Source organism: Bombus flavifrons, chromosome 11, assembly GCF_040668555.2.
Source record: "Bombus flavifrons isolate JBK064 chromosome 11, iyBomFlav1_principal, whole genome shotgun sequence".
In the NCBI taxonomy this organism is placed as follows: Eukaryota; Metazoa; Arthropoda; class Insecta; order Hymenoptera; family Apidae; genus Bombus; species Bombus flavifrons.
The window spans coordinates 11,217,529-11,232,861 of NC_138452.1; the positions used below are offsets into that span (position 1 = coordinate 11,217,529).

Genomic DNA, 15,333 nt, shown 5'->3' on the forward strand with positions numbered 1-15,333 from the left:
CACGTAACACACGTAATTTGCAAGGCATAAATGTCTATGAAAGATATTTTATTATTTAATGATGTAGAAAAGTTGAACTAATGTCATCTATAAAGAAAGCTTTTTTTTCTCGAACATTTGATTTTATACATATCTTATCATACTATCACAGAGAATATTTTCTTTTTTTTGTTCGATTTTTCATATTTTCTTTCCAGTAACAGATACGAGAAGTTGTTATTGAAAACTTTGATTTTATCTTACAGTATCAGTTGTGCGTTTGTAATGTTTGTAATACTAGATTAATAACTAATAAAATTTAGCCTAGGATGTGATAAACGTTGTTAATTTTTCACTGTAGCCGCGTCGACGGCAATGTGGAAGATTGATCGAACGATTGGGTTAGTTTGTAGTGTTTAAATACGCATTTTATATAAGTTTTAATTACTATTTTCTTGTCAATAAATACAATAAATAAAAACAAAAATTTGTACGGTTCATTAATCAATGCTCACTCCTCCATCAGCTGTTGATTTTTGCTTTTAATTAAAACATTTTAAACTCTGCGATGGATAATCATGCTGAAACAAGAATATTCGTGTTGAAATTAATTTTTAGTTAACGAGATAGATCGAAGAATCTATTACATTATCACAACATTTTTAAGATATTTATAAACTATTAGAATTTTATGATTTTTTTTTTTAATAAAATTTTGAGAATAGAACTGAATATTTGTGTCATTACTTTATATGGAAGATAATTACAATTAACGCATATTAAAATGTTCGACGTATTCATTTCACAATGTTTCGTATGGATTATACATATTCAACTCATTTCATTAATCGTCAATCCAACATTGCGATATACACTGGCGCACATAACTCGTAATTTTACTTTTGTACGACTTTCGTTTCATTTCCACGTTTGTTACTCAATAATCTAGTCTTGTTACCTGATTGTAACTTGCTTTAGGAACATAAAATTTTACTTGTGATTTATTCGATTCTCACAGTATGAAGTAATCGTTCCATAATCTCCCATCCTTGATGTAACGAACATTATAAATTATTACCTCTTCCAAATTTGATAAAAATTTCATTTATTCAAAAATTGATGAGACTTCTTTCACAATATACGATATATACAATTTCTAAAAATTCGGAGTCATTTAAGAACTTAATTCACATAGAATTTTTGTAAAAATATTCATTGCATATTTAAAAAATAAACATTCGTTTCAGTTATATCGGAACAGACGAATACATTAAATAAAGATACAGTGTTATTAAAAAATGAATTTTTTAAATGACGATGATGAATCGATATTAAGGAAGTTACGTGTCCAAAGCGTTATTCACGTGTCTGCAAGAAGTTATTCGCGTATAGTCTGAGACGATCAGATAGATTGACAAAAACGAATATAGGCTAGCAATTAACATTTGCTTTATTATCTTTTCCCTCTATCTTGTCCGAAGGGCCATTATCTACTCTAATTCAAAGTGGCTCGAAATATAGCACGGATAGTCGAAACGGACCTTCAGCGGAAGAAGATTGATCTGATGGCGAAATACGACGGTCAAGTCATTCGTAAGTGTAATTACCAGCTGAGTTCACTGAAATAACCCAATTACAGCATCTACGATTTCATGAATGTCAGCGGAAAACTGCCATTCTTCTGCTTATAAAATGCAATTGGTCTGACATGTAAATCGATATTTCATTTTTCAGGATAATTTTATTGCTTTCTGTATAATAAAACACGATCAAATTAAACGCACTATTAGTTACGACCACCCATTCAAAATAAAATTAATCGTACATTTCAATTACGTGGAATTAACATCGATTCGCTTGTGTGTAATTTTGGTATTACGTAAACACGTTCTGCGTGATAAATCGGTATAAAATGGCTATCTTGATTAAGGGGACCTGAATTAACAAAGACGGTGAGCGTTGAAAATTATCACGACTTTTCAAGAGATAGATGATTTCACGGAATGAAGCGATAAGAACGACGAAGAATGTAGTCTATTTCTCTCAGACCTGTCTTGTAGTCAAAACGTTGCTTGACAATGTTCGGTGAACTTCAAACTATCAAATCTTTCGTAGTATTGAAACGTAAAAAAGCTCATTATGCATCGGATAATATTTAACGACAGTATTACGCCAGAAGGAATATATTCAATCCTTAAAATATAAAACATGATACGTATTATCCTGACTGTTTTAAAAAATAAAAGACACAAATTATGTGTGTTTGATACTAAAACTTGGAGACACATATTTTTGAAATTACGAATTTAAAAATGATCAAGAACAAGAAATTAAGTCATACGTGTTACGTATTTTTCATGAAATTACGAACGTTTCAAGATTCATATGCCAGCCACTGTTTCTCTATTCTCCTCATTTTCGATTCGCTGCAAAGTGTAACGACCACGGAAACGCTTCTACAAACGTGTTCTCGACTCTAATATCGAGCAATCGGAGCTTGATCGTTTGTGGTACGAAAACGCCGATTCGCGCCTTTGCTTATGCAATCGGGTTACAAAGGAAGAGAAAAGTGTAACATTCCTGCCTCATGACGATGTCGATATATGTATAATCCGTTTCTACCTACCTTCCTTTATTAAAAGATTTTCAGCTTCGTGGATATTTCCTATTCTACAAATTGGTTTAATAATTTGATTCTTATTTTCATTCTTATTTTAGATCTAAATCTAGCTCTAAATCTGAGAATTTCTAGTAAAATTGCGAGCCCAAATTTGATTAAAAATCATTCGTAGAAAATATTTTAAATTGGCGCAGCATATTGAAATTTTCAGCAAGAATAATAAGAGTGTGTTGGGAGAAAATGGAACACAAGGTGTTACGTCGCCTAAAACATCTGCGCTGCAGCTCTCGCGACCGGGCAGCCGATGGCCTGCGTAAGGTCATTTCGACCCTCAATAAACCTGAGGACCAACCATAACTTTCTCTTTCATTGTGTACATGTATCTTCATTCAATCCGTCGTCCTGAAAGATTTTTGAGGCTAAAAATATTTTCGACGCACATCTGGTTTTTAGAGAGGTCACTCACGAACCACGTTGGTCGGAGGCTTCCTACTCATCACTTCTCCTACGACCATAGGAGAGTCGAGTCGAATACTTCTCCTACGACTCTGGGAGAGTCAAGTCGCAGACTTCTCCTGCTACATCAGGAGGGTCAAATCAACTTACTTCTTCTACATACGACAACGTCGAAGTCTAGCATCAAAATCTAGTGTCTATCAAGTATCCTCTAGTGCTACGTCCACTAACATACGAAATTCGATTGTACGAACCTTGCTCTACTATTCATATCTATCTCATATTCGTGCGACAAGTTGTTATCGACGATTTGTATCTACTCAACAGTGTAGTCTAAGTGTTGGAAATATATATTTTATAATTCTGTGAATCACAGTGTTATATAAACTTAATCACCCCTATTATCTTAACGGAAATCAGGGGATCGATCAACTCGTGGTGTCGATTAGTATAATCGTAACGGGAATTTACGACTCCCGTTGACGTCTCTCCTCGCGATTGCGTCTCCCCGCGATAGGTCGAAATAACACAAGGGAAAATGGTCGTGAAAGGATATAGACGGGAAGGTGGATCGAAAAGGGGTTAGCACGAGGGAAAGTAGGATGAAGGTATACAAGTAAACAGTAACGAAGTGGTATGTAAGCATCGAGGAGCTGAAGGAAGTGTGCAAGATGTGCGCATATAAACGCATCCTTCACGCGTCCTTCTCGCAACGTTAAAGGTTATGTTCCTTGAAATGAGCAAGGAGGGTGCTCAACAGGAGAAAAGTTAATGGGGTACATGTGAGAAAAGGTAACGTTGAATCAGAAAGTTACATAAAGATGGGAGAATTAAAATTCGAAAGTGATATGTACTGTGTGCAATAACACATTAAAAGTAAAAGAGAAATTATTGAAAATAATCGAATAACAGCTAGTAAGAATAAAAGAATAAAATTCTTCCGAAGAATATATCTTCTTATACATAATACGTAAATTTTCGATCGAGTACAAATTGTCCAAAAGATACTATATAAATATGGAATAAATATAAATTAAAAAATGTAATGAAATGAAACGAACAAATTACGACGAACATATTTCTGATAACATCGAATTAAATTTATTTTACACTCGAAAATACCGGCCGAGGTAATAAACTATAAGAAGGGCAGCGACCCTGTAAAGTAATACCTGGAAATAACGCGTTACAATGTACGATGGAGGAATCTAAAAGATGGATAAGAGTACAGAAAGTTAGGAAGAAAGGCGGTATTGAAAAATACGTCTGGCCAAAGTAAGTGGTAAAAACGGAAGGAGGGTAAGGTCCAGCGAGAACGGGGTACAAGACACCTAAGTAAATAGGAAGTAAAAAAAAAAACAAGAAGAAAGGAGACAAAGAGAGCGTAGCGCGGAAGAGGGCAAGGGTGAACTACTAAGGGAACGAGCTATCAGTTGGAAGCGACTAAGGCTAAAGGGGAATACAGGAGGGAAGTATTGTGGTGAAAGAGAAATGTTCGGTCGCAGTCGTGGCGGGGGTGCGAACCGAAGTTCGTGGGAAGTTGGCGAGATGATAGTGGCGGGTGCTGCCACCTGCGTGGAGGGCGTGGCGCTAGTTTTATCGGAGTTTAGTCTAACGAGAGCTTTGGCACGCGTCGCACAAGTCGGAAGCAGCACTCGTGTCGCTTTAGTCAGCCGCGTGAGAGCGAGAGAGTGACAGAGAGGGCGTGAGAGCGCGAGAGGTGAACGACGGAGAGGGAAGAGCGAGAGGCACGTTAACGGTGAGCGTGAGCGAGACAGAGAAAGGATAACGGTAGAACGTCGAGAGGACCAAGTGGAATACAAGCGAGAAAAAGATAGATCGGGAGAGAGTGGGCTAGGTACGGTAGCAAGTAGTGAGATGGGTGTATGCGTGTAGCGGAGAAGAGCAGATCGACGGCGACGACGACGAAGAGAGAGAAACGATGTCGTGAAGATGAATGAACGAGCATTCGGACGCAGTTGATGTTACGACGATGGGGAAGGTTCCCAAGTGGAGAACGCGGTATGTATCGGCGCCGCCAGAACGAAGGACAGCAGATCTAAAATCGCGGTGCTGATCGTGCAGACGAGGAGCATAGCGGCGGCAGTGACCATGGCGCCCCTGCTCGCATGTAAACAGTGCTTCATGCTCGATGCACGCTTCGAGAGTAACGTTACTGGTGTCAGCAGCATTTTTCTCATCGAGAGTAAACGTAGCTACAGTCGTCGTCATCGTCGTCGTCGTCATCGTTGTTCCCCAAGTTCTCGTCGGTTCTCCCGAGTCCGATGAACAGCCATCATCGAAGTTGCAACGTCGTCGTCGTTGAGAATATCGCGGACGTCCCCGAGGCAAGACGGTATGGATGGTAGAGACGAGTCATGATCCTCGTCCTGCCACGTCGCCGTTGTCCTCGTCCTCGTCCTCGCCGTCGCCGTGGTGGTCGCCGTCGCCGCCGCCGCGCGAAACCGTGCTCCGGCCGTTTGTGTTTGTTGATTCGTCGTCGATGCGTCGAACGTGTGTGCGCGTGCAAGACGCTGAGCCAAACCTTCGAGCGACGGTCAAACGTGATTGATGCGTCACGCATTCAACTGCTACCTAACAAGTGGTAACGAGCCCGAGAAGCGAGTACGTTAGTGTTTATCCTTGTGATTCTTATAAATTTTTTACATTTTTTTCCCTCGTTGTTACGTCCTTCTCTTACCTCGTCTATATCTTTTACGCGAACTCGATCAGGTTTTAGTTGTTCCTTTTGTATCATCGACAGATAATCGAACGTTGGTCATAGTATAAAGAGAGAGCACATGTAACCTGAGCGAACGTGCACCGCGAGAACAGCGTGAATGCGGCGTTGTAACGAGTCTTGATGATTTTCGTCGTAGTATGTAGAATTATGCCTGAGATGTCAGAGATGTGTTCTGCACGCGTTTGAAATTCATCTTAACTTCCGTACTCTCCGAAACGTTTTTCGTGCAAAAAAATTGTATCGTGATCTTTTATCATGGAAATTGAAATTGATTTGACACGCGTCAGTGTAAAGATAGTCTGTTGCATCAGCAGTAAGTGATACTTGTACCCGTCAACGTATACCTTCCTAAAAACTCGTGTTAAGGTTATTTGCAGCTAATAACTGTGTACCGCATCGATTTTCGAGAGGAACGTTTTTGTAAACGGTCTTAAATTTATTCGAGTACAACGTCTCTGTGTTGTGACAGATAAAATGGAGCATTGTTATTAATTCTGAAGCGTTATAGTATTACGACTCTACGCGATCGTGACTTTGTTAGAATTGAGGTTATTTTCTCAAAAACGATCAATTTATTCGTTAACGTGTATCTTGCAAAATCTATCGACGACTTTTTGAAAATTTCGGTTTGATCCTAGAAATCTAATCTATGTAACGTTTTTCCACTGTACTTTATCTCTTTCTTGCTTTTGATTAAGAACCTCCCGGTAAAGTTAACGCGGAGAGGGAAGCTGCAACGTGTATCGCAAATCTGTCTCGTTTCTTTTCTTTTTCCCACGTTTCTTATTCGTGAGAAGTTTCATTAATACGAATTTCATTTATTCGACTTCTTTTTCGCATACTATAAGCGTTGAACTAATTTCGCGAATTTATTACATCCTTGGCGGTGCTGGGCCTTTTTTACACGAGTTTCTATGTATCGTGAAGCTCTATACGCGTTGTTCGGAAGTTCGATAGTCGAATCGAATGGACAGGTGGCTCTGTGCAAATCATTCACGGATTCCACAGTGTGATTTCGATCTCTTTATTCTATTCGACGTTTCATCAATTGTCTTTTCTTCTGCTTCCGCTCGGTAAGAATTTCGAACGACTAATTTTGCCATTTTTGTCAGTTTCAATCTAAATTCGTATTATTAGTTATGCGACGTAAAAGAAATAAAGATCGTCATGTTACAGTTTAAAATACTATGGATCTTGTTTCTTTTGCGATAAGCTTTTGTTTACCACACGTTCGATGATAAATTTTCAGGAATTGTGATTAATTCGCTGATATCGATGCCAGAGGGCAGCATTTAGTTTTGTCAAATAATCATTGTTTACAAAGTCAAATGTAATTATTGACGATTAAAAGCGAAGTACTCTTGCTAAATGTCTGTTGTTTATGAGTAGATTATCGGAAACGTGATGTTATCGTTTTGGTGAATACTTGTAAAAATTGTAATTCGATATATATTTTAACGAAGAGATATTCAAGCGGTAATTTTTTGATTTAGTTAATTTATCGTAACGTTAAAAGTACAAAAGAGCAGATATCCATATTGCTGGAAATACGTATTCATACGCCAAAATTTATTTATTTTAATCATTACTCTGTAAAAAAATTTGTGAATTTATTGAAACGTGCATAAAGATACGTGCAAAATTGTGATTAACAAAATTGTACAGATTTTTTTTATAAAAATGCGTAAAATAGAGTGTTCTCTTTTAAAGTTTGCATATTAAAATTTTGATCTCGAAACCGGCGATAAGAGAATGCACAAGATATCAGCGCACTGGCGAAGATTTATCTTCGAAGAATTAGGCGGCCTGGTTTCCGATCGGAAAACATAAATCTCGAAAGCTGGCTGGTCGATCGCGTTTGATAAAAGTTCTGGTCGCGAGACTTGCTGAGATTCCTGATCAAAGTTGAGAGTTTCGGCCGAAATTGTTAGCTTTCAACCTTTTCTTCCATGTCGATCTTCAGAAACTTTCTGGACGCTAGTTACTTTCGACTCTATCTGTCGAGTTGTTTTTCGTTGCAAGGAGAATCGATACGTCTCTAGTCTCGACGCATCTTTCCAACTGTCCGGAAGCTGGAGGCATTTCGTGAAACATGTAGAAAATTATAGCAACTTCGCTGAACGATGTTTTGTCCTGAGATGAGACAGACATTTAAAATGCGTTTGCACAAAAACGTTTGGATAACTGAGGTTACATTTGATGGACAATCTCTTTCGAAACATTGCCAGAATGGAGTTAACGATCCAAATGAATTGTATAACTGAATAAATATTGCTATTTGTTATCATGAGTTTTTAGAACGTGGGAATTCGTTCGTTGTTCAGTGCTGTTTTAAAAGCTTGAGCTTTGTTCTTTGCTTTGTGAAAAAGATAACAATAAGCAACGAATGAATAGACAAATACAATATTAAATATACTTTAAAACTACAGTATTAAAATTCAAATTGAAACATTTATTTAACATCTAAATAAGAATGTTTTTCAAACGCGTCACCGATATGAATCAAAAGTTCAATTCTGGATTAACCTAGATCTAAATTAGACTCTACAACTTTTTCAAATATCAGTGGATCATCCACGTGAATCTACAATCTCAAAGAAACCCACAAGTATAAATAAGCACCAACGATCGAAAACTTTAGTACATCCACCAGCCCTTGATACGAAACTACGTAAATATCTAGTTACCAGTAACCGATGTATCACGCTACTGGTATTTGATATTTACTCCAACCCCTATGTTCCACTACAATAAATATAATAAATGTGTTTTGTAATCACGGTCCACTTTGAAGACTAATTGTAAACTACCAAGTTAAACTAGTAAAATCAAATATCGGAAGCACGATTGTCATTTCAAGCATCGATGTTCGTATCGCTAAAAGAAATTATAGAACACGTAGAATTACCGTTAATTTCGAGTTGAATTGTTCTTTGGCGAACCGCTGGATAATATGTAATTAACCACTGATTGTCGTGTGATGTTTCAGACGAATTCACGGGCCGTTCGTGTTGCGAAACGAGCCGCGATATCCAGTGACTCGTACGCCGATGAGAGAAAGGACGTGGTTCGCGCGAGTGTTAGCACGCGAACGATCGATTACAGGGCTCGATCGGACATCGTGACTCTGTCTGGTCGTTCGGTGGTGAGGCAAGTCGATGGCAATGGTGTTGCACGAAGTGATGACCTTCTGCGTGCCCGAATTCGGAAGAAGCTCATCTCTGTGTTGCCCCTTACTATTGACGCATACGTACAGAAGACTGAGGTGTATCATTCCGCACTCCAAACAACATATCGCTTATCCACCATAAGGTAAGAAAATTTTGTTTCTACGAAGACCATAGATATGAAATTGATAGAAAAATACAAGTATAATTATTATGATAGTTACTTTTGAAATATACAGGTTTGATTGATTTTACTTCTTTTATTTTAGCTCTTGTTGGAACGTTTTACTCTTTCTAAAATTCCAGTACGATCAAACCTGGATATCGCTATCAATAATCTAAGTTTATGTACCATCGATATGTTCATTCGTCGTTGAACGAATTTCCGTTAAAAATTACCTGTTCTGAAAATAGATTGTCTCTTGGAAAATTATACGATCTCGTAAAAAACAAGGGCTTTTGTAATCAACGTCATACGCTTTTGAATGATATTAACGTCGAACTCGCGTATTCAGCTTTATGAATAATTTTTTATTCCCCTTGATCGGATATATGATAGAACTTTTAAATATATTTGCATAATTCGAACAGGAAGATATTGTTTTCTAAAGTTTCTCATACATATGGCTCGAACGTATTTTATTTATTCATCAAGTGGTTTATATGACGTGTTCCTCCGCATTATTTCTTAAACCGTTTTATAGAAGCTCAGAAGTATAAGTCGTAGAAACTTTTACACGACGGAACTCTGGTACATTTAAGCAATAATTCTTATACAAATTATCTCCTAATATCATTAATTCTAATTGAAGGGAAACAAGCACTGATTTAAAGATTTTATATAAACTACAAAATACTATAATTCAATTATTATATCACAGTTTCAACGTCATAATTTACCTTCTTATAAAATTTATCTACCATTTATCGTATGAAAATAGGAAATTTCTTCAATCACATGAAATATAGAAGTAATTCGATTATTGTCCATGTCCAATTAATCATGCTTCATCGTCGTACGCGGAATTCGAAAATTATGGATTAAATTTCCTTCGTTTCTGGTGACGTGCGAAATCAGCTTTAAACACGATCGATCAATGACCGATCTATACACGAGACCTGTACATTATATTATTTATCAAAGTTTAATGAAATTCACTGCGCAGAATCAATTGCAACGAAATCTCGCGCACGAATATACATATAATACATGTTGGATCAACGTATCGTCGTGCGATGTGTTCGAAAACAAACATGCAGCCACGGCGTGCAGAAAGGATGAGCTTCTCTTTCATTTGAGCTTGGCGTCGCTCGATTTGTATTTAAATTTATTCGAGGCTGTTTAACGCGTACCAGAAACGCATCGCGTCGTAACTTCCATCGCTTTCGAAACTTCCATCGCTTCCGAAACAATACATCGTATCTCTGGAAGCGGTAGAAAATTCGAGGCCACGGGTTAGTCATTAAAAAATTAATTGCGGCATGCGATCTTAACGTATTACCATTTACCTGTTGCGCGTTCGTGACGACGTGTAAAAAGACGCGGTACGATCGAGTCTCGTGAACTGTCTGGTATTACACGGGGGTGGAAACAAACCTGTGATAGAATCGATCGCGATACTTGGTTTTTCTATGAGAAAGTTATCCGGGTTGATCCTATTGTGGACAGTTAATTATAACAGTTTTCGGTTAAGCTTCCACAATATCAATTGTATCATAGTTTCGTCTTTACTCGTGTCCAATAAAAGTTTTCTCATCTTTTCCTTGCTTCTCTTCGTGTAGCGACTCGCATTAGACGAACTAGTATTATATCGGACAGAGAACAAAGCTCACAGGCAGACGTGTCTAAAAGAAGTCTCGTAGGTCGGGCAATCGAACGATATTTGTTAATCGTTGCAACGCCATTACGGGACAAACAACGCAGTTTACTTGGTTAACATCGTTTGCGCGGAAGTAATGTTTGCTTTCGTCAGCGACCCTTGCTTTAAACGAGATTATAGGCCGCAAAGGCGAGCTTTTATTTTTATCTCTATTCACTCCGCAGATCGTGATCTGGCTAATAAGCGTTTTCCGGATGCTATTCTAACCCTTTCTTGTGTACACACTAAAAAGCCGTGACATTTTCCCCCTAGTTGTCAATCGCCTTTTTACGAACTTCTACGTGTCATTCACAGGGCCAAATTTTCCTATTCATATCGAGGTGCCACCAATTAATATTTAAATTAAATTACGTTTGGACTTAATTAATTAGTGTATTAAATGCTATAATAAATACAATGGCAATACCTTTTGTGGCCATTCTTTTTACTTCGCTTATTATGTTTCATAAAATATTTGTAGCTATATAATGTTGTTAACGATCTAAAGTCATTAACAGTGTCTCATAGGCAACATGTTGCGCAACAGAATTACCACCGAATAATTACTGCGCGTGACATTTGCATATACACGGCACTCGGTTCGTAGTTATTTTCGTTATTGTTCGTAGAATGTAATGTTTCTAAACAGTCGGTTTCCACTAGAATTGCATGTTTCCAACCCGCCATACATCGCGCTCGACGACACGTGATTAGCAGCTAGCGCTTCCTAATAGAGAGTTTTAATCGCCGTTTGTGTCTATTCTGTTAATGCCGTTAATTACTCTATCGTGACGAACAAAATCATTTCTCCCTTTGATCGTATAGTATCTTTTTCCGTGGAAATGGAAATAAAGATCTCGAGAACGGATTTAGTCACGGATTGTATTTTATAACTTGGTTTATATATACGTTGTGCTGACACAAATTATCATAGATACGTAATTAATCGTTAGATAATCGATTAGACATTTTTCCTTCTTGTTTCACGCGACAATAATTATTTTCACAAATTTCAACTTGTTTCTCGTTAACCTTTTCTTCGTCCAGAAAGTCTACCTCTGTAGTGGTTTCTGTAAAGCGAATATTCGGTATAGAAAAGTGGTTTAATGCGATCGACGGCATAACGAGCTTGTCAGCAAGCTAGAAAGATCGTGTGTTAATTGTTATCGAGTATTAATTAATTCTTTCGAGTAAACGTCATTTTTTTATCTTCGTTAAGGTTTAACGAGGAAAAAAATATGCCGATAACTGTTATATCAAGTAAAAAGTTGAAAGATTCGAAATTTCTTTCTCAACACAGTTTTGTTAGATTAAAACATATGAAATTGATTTTTATACCTAACCAGCATTAATTTCACAAAATATCATTTTTATTTTGCGAATTGTTATTTGCGTTTTACATTAAATACTTAAATAAGTTTAAGTAAGTAGTCGTTCGTTTAATTCGGGTCTGCTTTCGGTTTCAATCGGTTACAAAGATCGACAAAGGGAAGACCTGAAAGTTTGCTTGCCGAAGGACATTGTAGTTTTATAGAAGAACATTAGTCTCGTTTAATTACTTTTACTTTTCGCCTAGTCTCTCAAAGAGTTGGCAGAATATCAAAAACTCTTTGCTCCTTTGGTTCCTACATCGTTCCATCATTTGCATTCTATTTGCCTTTCTTTTTGCATCGACGTAACATCTTGTTCCTGCATATGGATCGTACAACTTGATAATGCTATATATTGCTTTCAGTTTACATATATAATCACAGCATATCGGGTTAATCGAAACATTTGTGCGAGGAGACGTTGGTTTTCGATGGAAATTTGACCGAATCCGAATCACGAACTAACGAGCAATCTGGACAAACGAGGCTAATTCATGCGGCCAACTGTCGTGAAAACTCGAGGTACGAGCGTTCTAGAAACGACCATGTATCTATACGCGTTCTCCAGTGAAGCTTAAATACTTGCAACCTACGTGAAAGCTTCAACCTCGTCAATGAAATGGAGATATAATGGAACGAATTGGGATGGAACGAGGTGACGTGTATTTCGCGAGTATACTCGCACTTTACGCTTGGGCCTGTGTTCTCTTTTATATTCGAAAAGCAGGACGACAAACAGAGCTGTGGCATTTTTGTTCATTTCATCAAAACGTTACGAAAAAATCGAGCGTTCATTCGGTATTTCAATGAACATACGAACCACAACCGCGGAGAGCCATCCTTTTCTCTCCATTTTTATTTCCTATTCGGTTTCGGGGGATTAGGAGATTCTCAACCGAAACCTAACACTTTTTGCTCGATTGGTTTATGGTTTCACATTGGAGGTTCGCGGTATGTTTGACTGTGAATAAAGCGAACCGTCGAAGTGGATTGGATTTATATTGTTATGGGAACGTTTTACGTTTGACGAATATGATATAACTTCTTGATGTCTTTTAATGCTTTTTATTGCTGTTCGTGGTTTGAATCGTAATCGTTGGATGTGTAAATTTTATTTGTTCCAGGGAAATAATTTTTAAGCGATTTGCATTGAGTGTCGTATGATATTTTTATTCTTAATTTGCATATTCATTCTCAGCTCCACGGTTAGAATCCTCTTTTTGTATTTTATAAAGATGTTCATTGATTTTCTTGTAGTCTCGTTTTCGTATAGTCGGATATTCCCTACGTCTTTGAAGTTTCATCGCCAAACGGAATTCTCTTTTTTCATCGCGAGTGAAGTTTCTCGTGTTAAAGGGGATGCTTTTGCATGATCTCGTTCCTTCGTCTTCTGAGACGTTATCACAATGCATGGCATGAACCTCTGTTTGCCTTTTGACGTTACCTCGTTTTATTGTTGGACGTTCTTGGAATTTTTATGGTTTAAAGAGGAACTTCCCGCCACTATGCATGTTCCGCGTTTTATCGTCGACGACTCTCCCGATAGCTAAAACTTGACAAACTACAAACACAATGGAAAGTATTTCATCTCTTTCTTCGTCAATATCTTCCATCGTGAAATTTTTCCTTCATTCGATGAAGCATTGAATTTTTCATAAACAACACGTGTGCCGTATCTATAGCATAGTATTCGAACGAAAGATTATTAATTGATTTCTGAGAGACGAAGTCCTCGTGTGTATACGCGTATGTGTATGAGTGTGTGTATTTGACATTCTTTCTATAAACTCGGGCTACAACTTTTTCAACAACCTGCATAATCTGAAGAAACTTGAGAAGACAATGTTTAATCTGCGATGCATTATTAAGAATCGATCCGTGTCATACTTTGCCGACTGATTCCATAGGATTCTCACGATGGGTCGAGGCTAGCGTCGTATAATTAACTTTTAAATATTTGCTCGCAAAAGAGAGGCGGAGATAGGATTTTAATCGTGAACGGTATTTTTTATCGTGCATGTATGTATGGAATATACGTGATCAGATCGAGCGGAAAAAACATTGAATGGCGCAATCTTGTCTTTCATGTTCCGGGTCACGACCTGGGATGCGCGTGTGCCATTGGATCTTTTTAAAGATTTTTTTCTTTGTGTCAATTTCAGCTTTCTTTGGTCTTGCACATATGCTGTCGTTGCTTTACCGAGAAACTCGTATTTGTTCGAACGTATAATTTATTTTGATGCGTAACAGACAAGGATACGTATTTGTAATCAACGGGCTAACCCGACATTTGGGACGTCGTTTGTACAGGATCATTTGCATGTCCGTTTCATTCGCGACTGATTTTCTCCGACATTAGGAACAGGTGAGCCGTCAAGCTTTGACATATTTCCGCAACTATTCAGCCTCGTTGCCGCGGTTTGATAAATCCTAGTCGTCCATGCTGGCTCATTAGCATAATAGGGATTAATTTCTAGGCAATGGACAGGTATATGCGTGGACGTATTAACAAGCTCGAATTTTTGGTATTATAAGTTTCAAAAATGTGGAAAAATAATTAAATACGGGCGAAGATAAATGTCTCGAGAGACATAGATTTAGGTTTTGGACACCGGGTGTAGCGTTCTGGTTAAGCTTAACGAAGATATATTATTTTCTTCCAAAATGTGAAATAGATGCAGCTTTTATGATAATGTCAAGACGAATGTTAGCTATCACGGTAACGTGACTTTGAAATTTCAAAATCTATAGCACGATTCACATTTTCGTCTTTATTACGAGTTATTGATGTCTAATGCTCTAAAACTAGCGGTGCTTTCAGCTGGATTCTTCCCCTTATCCCTCTTATAAATCCGTCACGGTGAAAAAATTCTTCTCGTGAATGGGACGCTTTGTCATTTCGCCTTTCAACTAATTTCAGAATACGTCAAGATGGAAGGAAAAGTTGGAGAAAATTCAGCATAAACCAACTCGTTTCTCGTCTTATCTAATTTCTTGCGTATCTTTCATCTGGTTTATGAAAAGCTACGTTCTAAAGATAACTGTACCACTTTTTGCTATCGTACGAAAATATTTGAATTTCCAATCTTTTAAATTGAATTGTCCTGTGTAATACTTTAAATTCGTATCTGCAATATTA

At 37.6% G+C, this 15,333-nt stretch overlaps 1 protein-coding gene across 5 annotated transcripts in view; it reads left to right on the forward strand.

Moving 5' to 3' along the window:
• Positions 1 to 4,678: 4,678 nt before the first annotated feature.
• LOC138184790 (blood vessel epicardial substance-like) overlaps positions 4,679 to 15,333 on the forward strand; it is a 67,917-nt gene continuing 57,262 nt past the window's right edge. For 2 of the 5 annotated variants that reach the window (XR_011174410.1, XM_069123086.1), the window contains exons 1-2: positions 4,679 to 5,680; positions 8,788 to 9,110. The gene's annotated coding sequence lies outside the window, so the exon portion shown is untranslated. Of the gene's footprint in view, positions 5,685 to 5,756; positions 6,872 to 8,787; positions 9,111 to 15,333 lie in introns of those variants that run through there. The other 3 variants (XM_069123088.1, XM_069123090.1, XM_069123089.1) reach the window with 3 other exon arrangements.